This window comes from Panthera onca, chromosome C2 (genome assembly GCF_046562875.1).
Source record: "Panthera onca isolate mPanOnc1 chromosome C2, mPanOnc1 haplotype 2, whole genome shotgun sequence".
In the NCBI taxonomy this organism is placed as follows: domain Eukaryota; kingdom Metazoa; phylum Chordata; class Mammalia; order Carnivora; family Felidae; genus Panthera; species Panthera onca.
Window position 1 is genome coordinate 85934144 of NC_138347.1, and position 20793 is coordinate 85954936.

Here is a 20793-nt window from a genome sequence, read left to right on the forward strand (position 1 = left end):
TCTACATCTAGAAATAAGAAAATAAATTGTACCAATAGTTTTTAGACCTTTTCTTAGCCAAGAAATGCACCCTACAAATGAATCTTCCCTAACAGTCTGGATGAAAGCTACTATATCTGGGTGATGAGGATGAGAATCAAGGCCTTCAACCCCCCACTCCCTGATCAGACCTCCATTTGCCTTCTCCAGAACAGTTTGAAACCAATAAGCCATAATTTTTATTGTCCCTTGTAATCCTAATTAGTTTTATGCTCTAAACATGGCTCCCTGTCTGTCTAACAAAAAAACATCTGAAGATATTTAAAAGCTGTTAGACACTGAAATAGATGAATAATGGTTGGATGGGATTTTCTCCCTTTGGAACTTTTTCAGAATAAGCATATTGGCCTTGTGTATGAGGATTAAAAAAAAAAAAACAAGAGCCAAAAATCCATTTGGCCTGTTAAATATGCACTGACACCATCCAAATATATCTAGGCCATCCTTGTCACCATTAATCACCCCTACCTTCTGTCAAAGCTCCCAAATCGCTATGACAAGAGACCACAATCATCTGCTAATAGGAAATTCAGAATTGCCTCCCAAGTAGATTCCCACAAAAGCCAAACCAACAGGTTCCTAGACAGGAAAGAAAGTCCATTACGTGTCTTTTAGGATTTCTGCCTAAATGCAATCAAGACCATCTTAAGCAGAAAGGGTCCCTTAGGACCCTTTAGAGGGAATGCCCCAAGTTCATCTGCTGAGGTGACCAGATGGCTGGGCACTGGTTCAGGGAAATGACCCTCATGGGAAAAGGAATGGGTTACACTAACTTATGTCAGCTTCAAAGGGGTAGAATTCATGCTCACAAATGTTCCTGGCAAGAGCCCTACATATGTCACCCACAGTCATTCCTCCTAGTTTTTTGGAGTAAAGTCTACCAGGTGCTACAGGTGCCACTTTTTGAGAAACGTAGACTTAACAGTTCTCAGGAAATTCAAGCAAGAGGCATTCCTTATCTCATGTTTATCTAGGAATGCTCATGGATAGAATGTGTGAATCTTCTGTCCCCCGCATAAGAAAGTCCCTGTTTTTCTTACTGTCCTGAGATAGGTGTTTGACAGGCCCCAAAACTAAAATGCACCCAAAGCAAGATTTACAGACTTCAATAGGGACAGTCTGGATTTTATAACCAACAGCATCAACTAACCTAGGCCCTGGGCTCATTCCAACAAGGGAGATTCTGTGCAATGACTTATCAGAGTGATGAGTCACTCTGACCTCTCTGAATGCAACAACCTGTGTGTAATGATAGGAGCATACATGGGCCTTCCCCATACCTCTTTTCAACTATGAGTACCCTGGGTCATGGTATCAAGGAGAAATAAGAATTTAGGGGGATGCTCATCCAAACCCGCCCTTCAATGTGTCTATACAACTAATGTGTGGGCTGAAAGCCAAATTTATTTTTGCTATAATGGTCTGACCAGTCAGCATGGTCCCAGTTTCAAGGCTGCACATTTATTACCATTGAGACTTGCCCTTTGACTCCATGGCAATGTCGCTCTCTGACATCAGCAGAGGTATCTTGTGTCCCTTTGCTGGTAACAAGTACCTGCTTCCATGCCCAGATCAGAATATAATGAAAGGCAAAGGTGATCTTTTCATTCTAAGCCTGTTATTAGTCAATGTTTTCCAGAGAAACAAAACCAGGTGTGGTGTGTGTGTGTGTGTGTGTGTGTGTGTGTGTGTGTGTGTGTGTAATTTATTATAAAGAACTGGTTCACATGATTATGGAGGCTGAGACATCCTATAATCTACAATCTGAATACTGGAGACCAAGGCAATCCAGTGATGTAGTTCTGAAAAACAGAGGGTCAATCTGAAAACCAGAGGTAAATCCCAGTCAAAGGCAGGACAAAGCCAATGGCTGAGCTCAAGCAGTCAGACAGAGTGAATTCCTCCTTCTTCCACCTTTTGGTTTTATTTAGGCCATCAACAGATTAGACAATGTCCACATACAATGGGGGGGGGTAATCTGTTTTACCCTAGTCTACTGATTCAAATGCCAATCTCATCCAGAAACATCCTCAAAAACACACCCAGAAATATTGTTTAATCTAGGCACTCCATGCCCCAGTCAAGATGGCATGTAAAATTAGCCATCACAAAGCTGCATCTCAGAAGCTTACTTTCCTACCTAACCAAGCTCCCTACAAGCAAAATGTTCATGAGCTCCCCTGCTAGGGCCAGTGACTAAAGAGAACACCTCCTTAGAACTGCATGCAGAGACAACACCAAGAAGTTACTGTCACCTATTTTCCAAATCAACCCTTCATTTTCAACCTCTTCTGAAAGGATTCCCACGACCCCAAAATCTCACAGAAGATCTATACCTATAGGCCTCCTCAGGGTTTGGCCACCAGCTTTGCCTGCACATCCCATAGGTACCCCACCATATCCATCCTTCCCCATCTCAAAATCCCAAGCATGTTACTCACCCACAGGAGTAGCATTCAGACCTGAAGTTCTAACACTCAAACTGCCAAAATTGAAGAGGTTACAATACAAGTCTACTGGAAAAGGGGACCCAAGTATGGAAATATGTGTATCTGCCCTATTGGTGACCTCATGAATAGAGCCAGCATGATGTCCCTAAAAATATCCAAAAGGCAGCCTCCAGCATCAGCTTCAGTCTCTGGGACAGGCCTACAGCAGCTCATTTGCTTACAACCCTAACCCATTATACTCTCTCCTAGGCCTGTGAATCTCCAGTTCTCCTGCTTGGTAATCCAGCACATATTATTTGCTTTACTCCTTTCCTTTTGTGACACACTGTACTCTCCTCTCTAGTTTATCCTTCTCCCACACCCACAACACATCCTTAACTTCAATTTCTACCTTGATTATACTTCCACTTCAATTTTACCTTGAGTACATTTCTGACTACTGTTCTAACAACAGACATTCCCTTAGTCTGTCTGGTGTCTGTAGTATCCAACCTGCTTGTTCCTTCAAGGAGATGGATCAGGTAGCTCACTGGCAATTCACAGCAATGAAACTCCATTGTCAATGGAGTCCACTCACCCATACACTCTCTTATTCCCAGTCTTGAGAGAAAAGTTAAGCCCAAGTCGCTCCCCAAGCTTCAACAATATTTTTGTGAGTAATCAGCTTTTCTTTGGGAAATAGTTCTAAAATATAAAATTAATGCTGAGAAGATTTTTTGATACTATTTCTATAATTTGCCAATGAGAAACTTTCTCTAATAACCCTCAAAACAAGAGTAGGATTGTCTCCATCTTCTTTTACATAGTCAGTCAACATATCCAAAGTTGAACTCAACTCCCTACCCCCAAACATACCACTCCTTTCCTGTTCTCTCGTTCTAAATTGCCCCACCATTTTTCAAATTGCCTAAATAGACTCTTTAGTCCTTCTACTGTCTTCCTTCTCTCATTCTCAATAGCCAATCACCACATTTTATCAATTCTATCTCCTACATCTCCCCCAAACCTATCTACTTTCCTCTTCTCAGGCACCATCATCTCTTTCCTAGATAACTATAAAACCTTCTGACCAGGCTCTGTTTTCCATTTCCATCCCTGCTCCCACTTCACCTATCCTTATATAACTATGGTGATCTTTCTAAAATGCAAATCTGTCCATATCACACCTCTATTGAAAATAGATCCACAGCTCCTTATTATGCTTAGAATAAATATCATACTCCTTAGCAGGAAAAAAAAAAAAACTGGTCATGATCTGGGCATTACTTTTCTCTCCATCTTCATTTCTCCCCACTCCTCCCCTCCCACTGTACAACATTCCCTGAGTAACATTCTCTCACCCTTGGGACTTTGCACTTGCTGTTTCTACTTCCTGGATTATTCTCCGTGCCCTGCCATCTCTTCATCTGCCCAACACTGTTCATTATTTGAATATAAGCTTGACCCCTAATTTTTCCAGGAAGTTTCCCCTGAACCATATCCATGTACCTCCAGACCTGGCTGAATGTTTCTCTTGTGTGTTCCTAGTCTACCATGGGCTTAAGACTATTATAGCACTTATCCTACCATATTGTAATTGTCCATAAAACCAAGAATTGCCTGTAATTTTAATTATCTCTCTCCTCTAGTGAGTTAAGGACAATTTCTTGCTTCATCTTCAGCATGTAGAAGAGTATCTGCATCAAATAAGTGTTCCACACACACACAAAAAGTTGATGAATAAATGGATATTGGCATTTACCTCCTAGAGACTGCCCATAAATGATCATTTTAACCTAACTTCACCTATGTAAGAGAAATTGGACAGGATCACATTGGATGGCTTACTCCAAGCACAACATTTCACTGCAGGTAGACTAATTAGTATGTTTACTCCTAGAAATATCATCAGTGTTTCCTCTTCATGTCTACAGAAGATACACTTCTTTAGCATAAGTCTAAGTTCAAGTCAGGGACAGTGCCTAAACTTGATGTTCTAGAAAATGTCAGTTGCATAATCCAGGTAGAATGTTGAATAGATTACACTTCTGCATTTTTCCCAGTTATTCATAAATCAGAAAAAAAGATTGTACATTATTCCTTCCCTACTTTACAATCATTCCAGCCTGGAGAAATTAAAGAGAGCACCAATTCAGAAAACAATCTGGCTTTACTATGAAATATTTTCACTTAACTGCCCTATTTTACATGATGAGATACTTGATGATATAACTCAGGAATATGCCTACTAAAATACCACAGAATATAGCATTGCTCCAAATTTTTGACAGTACCTGAGTACAATACATCAGCAATTCATTTCTCAGCTCTGAAAGGTTGAAGATCAGTAGCTAAATCATGTAAGTGCTTATCAAGTAATTATGTTATTAAAATGACATACATCACTCAGGCATATCTTGCCTTTGTCTGTGGATTCTTTGTATTCTCCATTTTACTAGTCAAAACACTATTTTCAGCACCCTTCTCAGGAATTAAGAAAGCTATATTTAAATAATGTTAATAAGAGTGACATAAACTTGCACGAAGGAATTAGAGAAGTCTAAGGCTACATACCCCCTTGCACTTAGCAGGCGAAAATAGACAGTGGCAGCCTGAACTTGGAATTCTAAGGCTTTTGTTACAGAGACACAATCTTTATACTTTCTAAACCATTTTTTCCTTTATCACTGGAACTTCTTTTTACCCTTGTTGTTCATAATGATGAAAAAAATCTGTCAGGAACCAAAATAGTCGTAAAAGCAAAAAAAAAAAAAAAAAAAAAAAAAAAAAAGATTTATGGAGCCATAAAGGCTAATGCAATTTTCACTATTAATTAGATTTTTGGAAGGGAATTTTTATTCTTTCATGTTTAATTCAGAAATATTTACAATTCCAATTTTTACCAGAATTTGAGTTTGGGAAGGTTTCAATTTTGTTTATAAAAAACAAAATAACTCAGGAAGTTATTTCCAAAAAGTCATTTAATAGATTTCCTGATTGTGGTAATAACTTGAAAATTAGATTTAGGCAAATTTAGTGTGTACGTTTGGGTACAACACTGATTCAGAAATCTGTCCTTCAGGGAAGGGGCAGGGAAGAAGACCCTACCGAAATTCAGAAAGCGATTTAATGATCCTCAAACCCAACTGAAATGTTTATTTTAAAACAGCTATTAGAAATGCAAACAGCATGTTTTCACTAGCTCTCATAAGCAAAAGAAACAAAATGATGCACACTGTAGAAGATATTTTGTTAGTTCAAAGAAGAAGAAGAAGAAGAGGAAGAAGAGGAAGAAGAGGAAGAGGAAGAAGAAGAAGAAGAAGAAGAAGAAGAAGAAGAAGAAGAAGCCGCCGCCCATCGTGTTTCAAAAGAATTTCAAAACGATCTACCAGTCTATGGATAGAATTATTGCCGGGCAAGATGAGGATCACAGATGAAAGAACATTCAATTTGTCCAGGAAGAAGTCATTAGAACTTCTTTGGCAAGTACAATTTCAGTGTAGAGGATGGCAAGAAAGTGCTCAGGAGAAGGTCAAGATGTAAGTCGGAGGTGAGAAAGTGATTCAAACATCTCTTGGGTTTGGAATAGATTGAAGGGAAGGTTTTTAGTTGAAAAAGAAAAAAAAGTTAATGGATTTGGGGGGAGGGAAGGATTTAATAAAAGTAAAAGAAAAGGTTAAAAGAAAAATGAGGGTGTCAGAGGAAAGTTAAGGAAAAAGAATCCTACGGGGAGAAGTTTATTTAGCCCAGAGTTCTAGAAGAGAAAAAAAAATATGAGGATATGAAGACACAAACAAGAGGAAAGATAGGAAAGAAATAAGACAGAAAAAGACAACAGCATGCAGGAATAAAGAAAAACAGAGAAAAGAAGGATGAAGAGAGACAATTCTGGGAGAATGGGGGCAATAATGTCTTAAATGAGCACCTGAAAAAAAAGTAAGAATAAAAACTATAAAGTTTCAAGAAAGAGTTGGAAAAAGCAGTAAAAGGCCTTGCACTAAAGTTACACATACACACACACACACACACACACACACACACACACACGAGGTATGTTATTGTACAAGATTACAACACAAGTTCCAGGAGCAAAGAGCAAACTTTTTTTTTTTTTTTTTTCAACGTTTTTTATTTATTTTTGGGACAGAGAGAGACAGAGCATGAACTGGGGAGGGGCAGAGAGAGAGGGAGACACAGAATCAGAAACAGGCTCCAGGCTCCGAGCCATCAGCCCAGAGCCTGACGCGGGGCTCGAACTCACAGACCGCGAGATCGTGACCTGGCTGAAGTCGGACGCTTAACCGACTGTGCCACCCAGGCGCCCCTCAAAGAGCAAACTTTTATTGAAGGTGTTTACCAAGAAGATACATCCCCCTCATGTAGGGCAAAGCAAAAACTGAAACAGGAGGATGCACTAATAACAATCCAAAGGTAGGAGTGGATAAAGCAAACATGAAGACAAAAGAATAAGACTGTTGAGGCAAGAAAAGTGGAGCTCTTTACATGGTAAGCAGACATAAGTAAGGATTAAATTTCCCTGAAATACACAGTTCTTGTGTTCAATTTGTCCAGGGTAAAATCATTTCAAAACAAGAGGGAATTTAACCATGACACTGTAAACCTTTTCTTTCCTACAGGTTAAAAGAGCCTGATTTAAAAAAATAAATAAATAAAAATGTAAAAAGAGAGAGGCAAACCAAGAAACAAACTCTTAACTACAGAGAACAAACTAATGGTTACCAGAGTGAATGGGGTGGGTGGAGGGTGGGTTAAATAGGTGATAGGGATTAAGGAGGGCACTTGTGATGAGCACTGGGTATTGTATGGAATTGTTGACTCACTATATTGTACACCTGAAACTAATATTACACTGTATGTTAACTAACTGGAATTTAAATTAAAAGTTTTTTAAATTAAAAAATAAAATAGCCTGAAATATAGGACACAGGTGACCAGTATTTCTGTGTACTACTTTCATGATGTGTAATTTCATTTGGTGTTTCACCCACCATACATGTCCAACATGACAAAAGTTGACAATTTCCTTCCCCACTGCCTTCAGCATCTACTCACCTTTCTGACTTTATGACCGTTTCAAATTTAAGACTACCTTCAAGGAATTTCAAAATGTCCCACAATTCAATACCTGAGTGCAAAGTGATGAAGGAATGTCTTGGAGCTCTTCTTTAATACCCAGAGATCCCAGCCTAGTTTTATCATAAACTTTTGACCATCTACCATTTCCTTTTGTCATTTTGAGAGGATGCTGGCACCAATTTAAAAGACAATTCATTAATACTAGAATTTCATAGGTGGAGAGGTAAAAAGAACATGGTCTTTGCAGAGACTGAATTCAAATCCCAGCTCTATGATGCTGGGCAACTTTCCTGTCCTCCCTGAGCCTCAGTTTCATCATCTATAAATTTGGGATAATAATATTCACCTCCAGAGTTGCTGTAAATGAGATAATGTATAAAGCGTAGTTCAAAAATTGTTTGGCGAGGTGCCTGGTGGCTCTGTCGGTAAAGCATCCGACATGGGCTCAGGTCATGATTTCATGGTTCATGGGTTCAAGCCCCGCATTGGGTTCCGTGCTAACAGCTCAGAGCCTGGAGCCTGCTTCGGATTCTGTGTCTCCTTCTCTCTGCCCTCCCCCACTTGTACATCCTCTCTCTCTCTCTCTCTCTCTCTCTCTCTCTCTCTCTTTCAAAAATAAATAAACATTAAAAAAGTTTTTTAAAAATTGTGTGGCACATCGTAATTACTCATAAATGACTATTACTCTGTTCTTCACATTTCTGAGGCATGAGAATCTCACCTAGCTGTAAGTCTTCTTCCAGGTCACTCCATGAAACTGTTTATCTTTTCTGAAGCCAACATGATATATTAAAGTCATTTGCAGAAACAGATATGGCTTACTCTTTGGAATATACTTCAGTTTTCAAGGTTTAATATTAATATTATTGATAGTGTAAAATAGGTCTCCTTTACATTAAATTTAAGCAATTCATTTGATTTCTTTCTCTGTTTTCACTACATTTTTATAATAATTAACTATAAAATCCCATTAATTATTATATTTCCATATGTTAGGCCTTAAATGTATTAAAATGATTAAATACTAAACATATTGGACCACCTATCCGATCATCTGGTGAGTAAAATGCATATTTGCAAACTATGTTAAATATATGTGTACATATACATATATAATTGATATACATACATTAGTATACATATATACACATATATGTTGCGCACATATATAATATTTTCACCACTTTCTCACATACTCATAGTATGCTAAAATGTCATGTATACACTTTTACTTTAAGCTTCAAACAATTTTGTGTTTAGGAAAAAAAAAACATGTTCTCAGAAGTATAGACATTTTATTTCTGTTTTGTTTTGTTTTGTTTTGTTTCACTTTTATAATGTGTTAATACCTAGAAAGAGTCAGCATGTCAAATGTCCCATCACTGATAGCTTCAAGAGGATGAATAATTTAGATCCTTGCCTAAAAACAAGAGGACTCTGGGCAAGTTCAAGCAAGTGAAGAAGAGGCGCCAATAAGGAGGCCAGACACTCTAAACTCAGGAACCACCCAGACACATATCCCCAACTTCACAATGTTACCAAGAACCATTACTGTTCACAAAGCCTTTACCACTTTTGATAAGCAAGAATTGCCTCTTCCTCTCCCATACTTCAGTAGCACTTGACACCTCTGTTAGCACATTTGTGTGCTAATGTCTCCCTACAGACTGTTGGAGCTCCTGAAGGGCAGGAACCACATTGTTCTCTTGGAGATGATGTTCAATACCCTTTTGTGGAATGAATACACAGCACCAACATGAACTGACTACTGGGTAACCAGCAACCTCCTTGCAGAATGCAATGGTCTTTCCTCATATTCTACAGCATTTGACACCAGAGCTTCCTTCTGAAATTATTTCCTCTCTTATTTTTTATGTCACTGCCCAATCCAGGTTCTCCTCATACTTGTCTGGCCATTGATCCCTTGTCCATTTTAGCTGCCTCCTCTACCATCTTCAAATCCCTAACTTACGGACTTGACATTTATACCCTTCTGCCCCAGGAAACAGCTTCTGTTAGACCATCTCAACTTCGAAAATTCCTTCTATGCTTATTACTCTCCAATCCACACCTCTAGCCCTAATCTCCTCACCAAACTCTAGAATGTCTCCACTCTAAGACAGCTGCTCTCAAATTCAACATAGCCCTAAACACAACTCATTATGTTTTCTTTAAGAAAGCTTCCTTATTTATTGACCATGGCATCATAATTGCCTCCAGAATTTTCCAGAGGATGTGCTATATTCTCATACTGTTGTGTAAGAAAGAGATACATGTTCAGTTAAGTGGGAGGAAAATTGGGTTAAATACAATTAAAAAGGTTTCTTCTCTATAGGATTTCTCAGAACCTTTAATATGCTAATGTGTTTGGGGAGTCTCCAAAATGGGGATTGAGTATATACTGTTTGCAAATATATTTGATTATGGGACTCTTACTGGAAGCTTCTCTCAGGAAGAACCAGCTTCAGTGAACCACTTATAGCAAGATCTTATCCAACTCATTCTTGACTCTCCCTTCTCTGTTATGTTATTTTCTATATCTAAGTACCTATCAAATTCTAATAATTCTTTTGAAATATCTCTTTCTTTCCCATCCCTGCTATTGATACACTATTTGAACCCCCCTGATTTAGACTTCCAACACTTCACACTCAGATAATAACCTTTCTGTTAATTCCTTTTCTCCTCTAATCTCATCTACCAGACTAAACTTCCTAAACCATCATTCTCATTATCCATGTGGTTCCCTTGTTGTAAAAAGGAAACAGAATACAACAAAAAACACCTTCTGTTGTTCCAGGATTGAGTCAAATTCAAAACCTGGAACTTATTATCCTATTCACCAGCCTTATTCCTTCCATGGCTCTAGCTGAGTCTTCCATCCAACCAGGTTGTTCTTGCCATAGTCTGTTAAACATAGCATGCTGCGTCTCAACTTCTTTTCCTTGCTCATTCACCCTCTCCCCACCTAAGGTGGAGTGTCTTTCCCTTTTGGGAAGGCAGTTAACATGAATAAGGGATGGCAAATACAGGAATGGAAGCTATAACTCTCCCCTCCTGTGCCCATGGCAAATTTAATAATTAATAACAACTCTTTCTTTCGGACCTTAGTCTCTACCTCAGAATCTTTCCCAACACTGGGCTTTAGGAAGTTACTGCTGACAAAACTATTAGAGTTGACACACAAAATAAAACTGAAAAAAAATAATAATAATGGGATTCCCAGCCATAGAGATCAATTTATCATTGTATTCTCTGCATGAATTTAGACTTTAAACCTCTATGAACTTCAGATTCTTTACCTCTGAAATGGAAATAATGCTCATCTCAGCAGTTTGTTGCAAAGGTCAAATGAGTTTACACACATAAAGGCTCACCAAAGAAGTACAGAGTAGATGACTAGTAGATAATCATCTCTTTTCTTTTCTTCCTCCTCCCCTTGTTCTCTACCTATCTAAATGCATCCTTTTCCAGCCCTCCTTAGCCAGGCCAGCCTCCTCTCTCCCTCTTTCAACCATTTGTGTTTTCATCCTAGACACTCAATCTAGTTGTGTTGTACAACTGTGTTGACTTAACTCTCCTTAGGCCCTTAGACTTCTCATCTCCATTCACACTCCCCTCCACAACCCTGGTCAGTTCCTGATGTAGCCCTGTTTAATACCCCAACATGGTTCATTCAACATCTGTTCTAAAAGTCTGCTCTAACCACAAACATCTGCTGTTCTGCCTCTGAGCCTTGACTTTCCAAGTCTATTTCCCACTCTCATGAAACTGAATCCCTCTAATCCTCCTGATTATTTTAGTCCATCAACCTTTTCTGGTCTGCTTTTGCTTTCCTACCAAGCCTAGGCCTCCTGCATGGTCACTCAGTGAAACACTAACCACAACCTTAGAATACTCAACTCTTGCATCTTCTGCCATTCCTTCCATGTCAAGCCCTGCCCAGACTACTGTGGGCCCTCCTTGCCTCCTAGTCATGTTTTGCCAGGCATTAAACTCAGTGATTTGAGAACTGGGGCCTCTGCATTTTTCATAGAACCGTGTACAACCATTCCCTACTTATTAGTTCTGTCCTTAAGCACTAATCTGAAAGTGGTATAAAAATTTCCTGGGGGCATGTTTATAGCAGCACTATCAATAATAGCCAAAGCATGGAAAGAGCCCAAATGTCCATCGATGGATGAATGGATAAAGAAGATGTGGTATATACATACAATGGAGTATTACTTAGCAATCAAAAAGAATGAAATCTTGCCATTTGCAACTACATGGATGGAACTGGAGGGTATTATGCTAAGTGAAATTAGTCAGTCAGAGAAAGGCAAAAATCATATGACTTCACTCATATGAGGACTTTAAGAGACAAAACAGATGAACATAAGGGAAGGGAAACAAAAATAATATAAAAACAGGGAGGGGACAAAACAAAAGAGACTCATAAATATGGAGAACAAACTGAGAGTTGCTGGAGGGGTTGTGGGAGGGGGGATGGGCTAAATGGGTAAGGGGCATTAAGGAATCTACTGAAATCATTGCTTCACTATATACTAACTAATTTGGATGTAAATTTTAAAAAATAAAAAATAAAGTTAAATCAAAAAAAAATTACCTGGGGGCTATTTTAAAATACAGACTCCTGGGGCTCCACTCTGATTATTCTAATTGAATCAGGCTAGTATAAAACCCTGGAATATGTATTCTAACAAGCACCTAAAGCAGGAGTGGGCAAATTACTGTCTTTACACCAAATCTAGCTCACCATCTGTTTTTGTACTGTCCCTGAGCCAATAATGGTTTATTTGTAAATGGTTGAAAAAGGTCAAAAATGAAAAATATTTTATAATGTGAGAATATTCAAATTTCAGTGTCCATTAGTAGAGGATTTTTTAAAGGACTTTATTTTTTAGAGCAGTTTTAGGTTCATAGCAAAATTGAGAGAATGGTACAAAAATTCCCATATATTCCTTGCTCACATGTATGTATAGCTTCCCCCATTTACACCTTCCCTACTAGAATGCATTTGTTACAAGAGATGAATCTACGCTAACGTGTTCTTATCACCCAAACTCCATAGTTTACATTAGGGTTGACTCTTGATTTTTTATATTGTATGAGTTTGGACAAATGTGTAATGACCTGTATCCATCATTATAATATCATATGGAATATTTTCACTGCCTAACGTTAATAAACTTTTATTGGAACACAGCCATAGTCATTTGTTTACAACCATTATCTATGGTTGCTTTCATGATAAAACAGCTAATCTGAATAGCTGCAACAGAGACCACATGGCCCACAAAGTCTAAAATATTTACAATCTGGCACTTTACAGAAAAAGTTTGTTGATCCCTGACTTAAAAGATTCTGTTGTAGTATCAGAGACCTCAGTTTGAGGTATCCTTATATAACAAGGTTCACCGAAATTCCATGCTGCCTAAACTTCCCTTCTTTTCTTCATGTTTTAATGACACGCTTACTCCCTACAGTTAGTGTTTCAAGTATTCTTCACATTTCTCAATCCTTTCTCTACCTAGACCTCCTCACTCTCAGCAGATACCTCACCTCTCACTTAAGTAAGAGCACACAGCCTATTTAATCAGTTACTTACCTCACTTCCTTTACTCCTATGTGAAACCAAAACTATTCAAAAAAAAAAAAACCCATAAAGTCTAGGAGTATCTTCAGTGTCTGGTGGACCTGTGTTCAAATCCCAGCTCTGTAGTTACTGGCTTGTGATTCCAGGTAAGGTCCCAACCTCTAGGTTTTATCATGTATAAATATGGCTGGCAAGCCATAGCTCAGAAGACCATTGTTGAAGTGATGTGAAACAGCTTGGGCCTGGCATACAGCAGGCACTCAAGAAATACTTTCTTCATTCTGTCTGACTCCAAAACATGCTCAATTCTCCTCTTATCCTTGCCACAATTTCATATTAAGGTGTCCTCTCACCTTCGCTGAGGTGTTCTCTCACTTCCCTGAAACAATAAAAAAAAGAAATCCCACTTATGCCTTAACTGTCCCTCACTACTTGGTTTCTTTTGTTTTGTTCAACCTAGGAAAATAGCTATTCCCATTTGGGAACAAATGGCTCCCAAGATTACCGATGATTATTAACTGCCAAAAAAAGATGGTATTGTCTTGGTATTTGTTCCGCGTTACAGCAAATAACATTCTAACCACAAGAGATTAAACAACCACAAAGCAAATCTCTCCTTGACTGCAATAACAACTCACCCTGGTGGTTTCCTTCACTTTTCTGAGAACTTCTTTTCAGTTAGCCTCACTGGCCTCTACCCTCTTCCCCATCCCTTTCTCTTGTCCTCTCTACTCTTCACCTCCCTCTACAGTTTACTTTCTAGGACCTTGGCTTCAACTACCAGTTGAAAATCTAAATTAGCTGTGCCTAGCCCTAACACTCTTTAAACTTTTTCTTTAAATTTTTTACCTTTTTTCCAAACCATGGGCAAAATGTCTATCTACATTTCAAACTCAATCAAGGGAAAAACCAAAGTTCCCTTAAAATTAAGGCTGACTCCTGACTTCTCTATTTTGCCAAATGATGCTATCATTTCCTGAGACTTAAACTCATAGTCATCTTTTCCTTCTTAGTCTCCATTACCTTGACCCCAGGAACTGCCTCGTGTTCATCTCTAAAAATGCCTCTCCTGCCTCCCTTGTCCTCAAGTCCTCACTTCCCAATCCACCTTTGATCCATAAAGTTCTGATTCTTCCCCCACTGCTTCAGTGAAATTGCTCCTGCTAACATCACTGACATCCTCTATGTTGCAAAACCCAACAGGCTCATTTCAAGTCTCCTTTTACTCTATTCCCTTGGTAACAATTGAAACTATAATTCTCTTTCTTTCTTAGAAGTTTACTCCCTTGATTTCTAGTTTCCTTCATACACATCCTATCTGTGTGATCTCTTATCATTAGGTATTTCCCTCTATTATACAAACTACTTACATCACATACTTGATTGGGAGCTCCTTGAGATTAGGGGTCCTATGTCTGCCCAATACATAGTAAGTACAAAGTAAGTATCTGTTAAATTAATGAGTGCATTAATTTGCTCTCTATTAATTCTATTCCTACTGTCACCACTCTGATTGAGCCTCTGGTTCCCTCCCACCTGGCCTATTACAGAGTTTCCTAGCCAGTTTCCTCACTTTCAGTCTGCTCCAAACATTTCCAGGTATGGTTGCCAAGTACATTTTCCTAATGTAGATCTCTGGATCATGTCTCTATATTATTCAAAAACTTTCCAATTGCTCACAAAATTAAGCCAAATCCATGAACTTGGAATTCAATGCCACTGAAATAAAAGTCCAATGTTTCCTGCATGGTCTTCTAAAACTCTTGTATAATAGTCTAACACTCAACATGGCCTCTCAAGTTCCTTGTGCTTTGGTGCCCAAACTCCTTCTGTTGCAATTTTTCATCCTTTAAGGTCTACTTTCTCCATAATACCTGACTCTTCACAATTCCTGATCCGATATGACTGAGTAACTTTTGATCTTCAATATTCTAGTCCACATAGTTCATACTACTTTGATAAGCCATAAGATTTCTAGCCCATTGCTATCATTAGCGAATGGCCTATTGAGTAAGCTAGTTTGCAAACTTCCTGACAGCAAGAGCCATGCATTCTTCATCTCATATTCCACTTCATAATGTATTTTCAATAAACATACAGTGAATTAATAGTTATTTAATATGTATGCCATATGTATTGAAATACTTTGCATTCAATTGTTTCCCATCTAAAAACTATTCCCCTTTAATTCCCAAGTTCTACTACAGCTTTGACCCTAGCCCGTCCTTTCCTTTTCCAGTGAAACCGCCTGAAAGGGTTATCACAAATGCAGTCTCTTCTCTCATACCTCCCACTCTCTTCTTAGCCCACAGCAGTCGAGCTTCCTGTCATCCCTCCACCCAAAATGGTCTTGCAAAATCAATCACAATCTCTTTGTTGTGAAATACAGCATGCCCCTCTTAGTCTTTAACTTACTTCACATTTCTGTTGAAATATGATCCCAAGTTCCTATCTTGAGCCCAGAACTCACCTGAGTTCATATTAACATATCCAGGTCTGTACTAGACATCTTCACCTGACTGTCAAACCCGGTAGAGTGCTCAATAAATGTTGCTTAATAAAGTATACCTCCCCAGCTTGCTCTTCTTGGTTTGATCAGTGTTTCTTATTTTATCTTATGCCCTCTGTTTAATAAACATGTAAAATGTTGTGCTCCCCCAGTACCAAATACAATCTAACACAGCTGCCCCCTTTCCCCCAGAGGCTTTTTGGAGGCTGAAAATGACCAACCCTCTGCCTGTTTCCATCAGACACCAGACAAAGATGGTTCTGTGCAGCACGCGTTTCTGATATTTAAACTATTAAAACAGTAGTATTTGCTTAATTTTTCAAATATAAAATTATAATATTACATATGTTCGATAGGCTTTTTAAAATAATATGCAGTAACCTGGAGATCCTGACAAGCCCCTTGGGGACTCATCCCTCTCTTTCTACTGCTCATCCTCCAAGCTGACAATCCCAGTGCTAGAAGCTCCCTAAGGCAGAGTACAACTCTAAAATTGTGTGACTTTAGGTTATAAAATGTTTAAACGTATTTGACCCCTTATGCATAGTGGGCACTAAATAAAAAACACTTTGAGCAAATTATGGAAAGGCATCAAAACACAAAGTATTTTAAAATTTAGTTTATACCTGGATTTTCCCTTCCTCTTCCTCATCTTCTCTCCTCTACACTACCTTCACACTTCTAACCCCAATCCTTTCCATTTCTTTTTTTCTCATTTTCATTGTGTTAATCACAGAGTGTGCTATCTGTATAAGAAGCTGAATTTTTTTTTTTCTGGAGGCAAGAAAAGTAACTTGTCTGTTTTGGAATTTTTATGATATACAAGTGACCATCTCCTTGGCCATACCTAGCAGTCCAAAAAAGAAAAAAAAAATCCAAATTACTCTGGGAAAGTCATCCAAGCAAGATTGAAAATGGTCTGCTAGATGCTTAGGGGGACTTACTTCCAGATCTGGTTTCCCAGCAGAAGCTGGAGGGGAAGCCTTAACTTTTCCTTGTACATACATCTTCATTTTTACTATATCCTGAAAGATCCCACCTTTGAACTATTAGGATGCTAAAACACTCTGTTGGATGAAGCACTTTGCTCTTCCTTCAGCTTATTGAAAAAAAAAATTGAGGACTTCCTGGGTGGCTCAGACAGTTAAGCGTCCGACTTCATCTCAGGTCATGATCTCACAGTTTGGAGGTTGAGCCCCTGTGACGGGTTCTGCACTGACAGTGTCGAGCCCTGAGCCTACTTCAAGTTCTGTGCCTATCTATCTCTGTCTCTGTCTCTGTCTGTCTCTCTCTCTCTCAAAAATAAATAAACATTAAAAAAATTTTTAGACAGCTATGGCGTACTTTTTCATAGCACATTTTTGTTACTATAACCACGTCTTTTCACCCGCAATGATCTAGCACATATTTAAGAGAGTTTGCCCTTCCAACAAAAGAAATTATACATTATTAAATCTGTCCTTATAACTGTCTCAGGGAAAGAAAAATATTACCATCTTTCATTTTAGTTTCAGAGCACTTTATAAGGAGTCTGTGAACATCAAAAGGCATTTATTTTTATCCTTCAATTCACTCTTGAAAGACACACTCATTAGAGCTATGACAATATAGGCAATTTTGGATAGCTGGCAGATTGGACATCATTTCCTAAAAGAGATACAATGTCTGACAATCAAGTTCAAGGCTCCAAGAACCTTGTAACATCAACTCTTGAAGCCAAAAAGCAGAAGCAAAGACCTGAGTAACTTAAAAGAAAGTAACTACACAGAAAATATAGTAGTGTTCAGGTAAATGAATCTCTAAAAAATTTCTAAACCTGGGGTTCCAAAAGGTTTTGTAAAATGTTTCTCAATTTTCACTTCATGCCTCAAACTCCAAATTATATGTGTTGAACCATTATAGATGATTCATGCATTTTTCTTTTCAAATTTTCTAAAAGGAGGACGCAGAGGTTGAACTGATAAAAGCCCTACTACCTAATCATGATTCAATGTATTTCCACAACTCTAAACCTTTGAGATGGTTTCCATTTTTCATTGTCTGTGGCCTCTTCCTAGGCATTAGCATTCTATTATTCTTTAAGTAATAATAAATTTATTATTATAAATAATATTATTATATTTAATATATTATTATATATAATACAATACAATATACAATACAATATGTTGTATTATATATTATGTATCATATGAATATAATAAATTATTATTATAATTTACATATTAGACAAACAAGGCCAAGTTTGTCTAGTATGTAAATTAAGAACATAGTTTCCAATTTCCATGTACAAAGGAATTTATGGGACACAACTGAAAAAAGGAGACTCGATTTCATTTTTAGCACTATATTACTAGGTAAGTTGTTTCTTTCTCCTTTATTGATTTTCTCATTCTTAACTTCACCTTTCCCTCCATCCTTAACTTTCTTTTTAAAGCCCCACACAAGGAAGCATGTTATAAGTTTTGCTATGGCACCCTGGACTCATCAGCAGGGGTAGCTACAACCAAAAGCGTAATGAAATGTCTTTCACTAATGAAAAATGTGTAGTGGGATGTTTCAATTGCTACATAATCCTCACTACTATTAAGTTGCCAGGAAGGCTTTTGGGGATGTATTAAGCATGGCATTGGGCTTAGATATGCAAGTTTAGTTTTAGGAGCTGGGGCAAAACCATATTGCTGCTGCATAATAGAGGTGTAAGTAATTTAAAGATAGAGAAAGGGGGATCCAGGAATAGAAGAAAACATGTAGGGAAGCTGGATGGAACATGGGGGAGGAAAGGTCAAAGAGAGAAATCCCCAGTGTTGGCAAACTAAGAAGGCACTTTGTAAACAAGAATGTTCACTAGGGATATATGTTCATTCAAGTGGTTTGATGTGGCATATGCAAAGCAAACTCCGCACCCACCCTACTTCATCTCTCCTTCAGTAAAAAAATACTGTAAAATTTTACTGAGTACAATCTATTGCTCATTCACTCTTCATGAAAGTGTACTCTACCAGAGAACCTCAATGAAAGCTGAGGTCTGTGGCTGTGGGTTGGCATTGGACAAAAACAGAATGATGTTCTGTACATGTAAGAGACTGAGGGACAGCTGACATCTGTGTTGCCCAAGGAAAGCCCAGGGTATGACTTTGGATTTAATCCACATAGCCACATGCTTCCTGTGTATCTAGAGACCAGTTACTGAATCTCTCTGATCCTGCATTTTCACCACTGTAAAATGAGGGTAATGATAACAGACTTTGGGGTGGTTGTGAGGATTAGGGCTAATATGTATAAAATACTCACTATATGGAAGTTACCCTTTTGATGTTTTTTTTTCCATTTTTGTTGTAGCTGCTAAAAACCCTGGTCAAGTCTATGACTCAAAACAAATTAAAAAAAAAACAAAACACCATAAAACAAAAGCAAAACCTTTGCAATGTATGGCCTCTGTATGTGTGTTATTTTTTTTTCCTGAGTCAAACTGACATATTTTCTATATTCCTAATTGTTTAGTTGTCATCTATATCTATTGTATTGTATTACAACCTACATCAAAGCCCTTGTAAAAAGTGGTGTTACAGAGTTTTTCTGCCTCTTATGCTCCCAGTTTCCCCATACTGAATTTTAGGACATGATGGAAGTCTGTGAATTTTCTTCCACTTCAGATGCTGGAGCTATTGCTTAAAGTTTCATGGAATTGTCTGACCAATAATTGGAATGACCTTGGCATTGATCAAAACCTGCCCTGTACTCTCTTGCCTTGTCCCCTTTGTCAGACAAACGTGGGTCCAATCTGGGATTAGCAGTGGAGCATGTCTTGGAAACCTGGTTTTATCTTCTTTGTCATTATGTCATCGCCATCTTAGCTGACCGGACCCAACCATCATATTCCTGCCAAAATATCTGCCCATCCATAGGAGGCAAGAAAAAAACCAAGCAAGGGACAGATAACATTCCCATTTGACACCTAAGGGAAACGAGGCCCAAAGATGTCAGTGATCAGCCCACAGCCTTCATCAACACAAAACTGTAATTAAAACCAGGCCAAGCGGGGCGCCTGGGTGGCGCAGTCGGTTAAGCGTCCGACTTCAGCCAGGTCACGATCTCGCGGTCCGTGAGTTCGAGCCCCGCGTCAGGCTCTGGGCTGATGGCTCGGAGCCTGGAGCCTGTTTCCGATTCTGTGTCTCCCTCTCTCTCTGCCCCTCCCCCGTTCATGCTCTGTGTCTCTCTGTCCCAAAAATAAATAAAAAACGTTGAAAAAATTAAAAAAAAAAAAACCAGGCCGAGCACTTTCCTGCATCCCGAACACTAGAGAATGTGACCTCTTAACACACGCTGCTTAGTCAAGCAGTCTATAGCTTGTCAGTACATCAAAGCATGGGCAGATTTACTTGATCCTGCTAAAGATTATAAAAGAACAATTTGCAGATAATAGCTTCTACTGGCAGAGCTTATGCAGGGGGCAGGGCTCCTCTCCTACCCTGGAAGGACTGGGGCTGCACAGGCCTCAGGTCCACTTTTGGGTTCTGTGGCTCATCCATGAAAACACTGAAACCTCAGTACCTTCAGTGTCATAAAAAGGTAGTGCCTGGTTCCTAACACAAATCCCAAGGAACTTTTAATTTTACATAAAGGAAAACAAAACTTTAAAATCACTATCAGATGCTTCAGAGTCCTAACAAGTGTGTCCCTTTTTTTTTTCTTTCTTTCCTCTGATAACTTCTTAAGACACCAAAGAGATCCAGATTTCTAAACTTTCTAGGAGCAGTTTTTTGTTTGTTCATTTTTGTTTTGGCTTAGCAAAGAGTAAAGTGTGTAATATATCAGTTGCTATATCTAGGAATATGAGGCCTGCAAACAAAAGATTTGAGAAGGCTCCCCTTTCCCCAGTGGTTAGATGGGAAATATCTAGCTCTGCAGTACCCCTAAATGCAGGTGCTTGCAGAATAATGCTTATACCCATGTTGAGGGAGAAAGAAAACATTCACTGCTCCACTAACAAAAGCTGTGGAACAGTTAATCATCGATAAACTGAGCAAGAAAGAACTTTAGTTGATTTTCAGGCCTAATGATCTACTCCTTAACATGTCTTTACAGTCTTCACAACTATACCAAGACAAATATCTCTA

General features: G+C 38.5%; 1 long non-coding RNA gene across 6 annotated transcripts in view; it reads right to left on the minus strand.

Annotated features, from left to right (window-relative positions):
• The window catches only part of LOC144617434 (uncharacterized), a 728263-nt gene that overhangs the window by 498347 nt on the left and 209123 nt on the right, over positions 1-20793 (minus strand). The window lies entirely within an intron of this gene.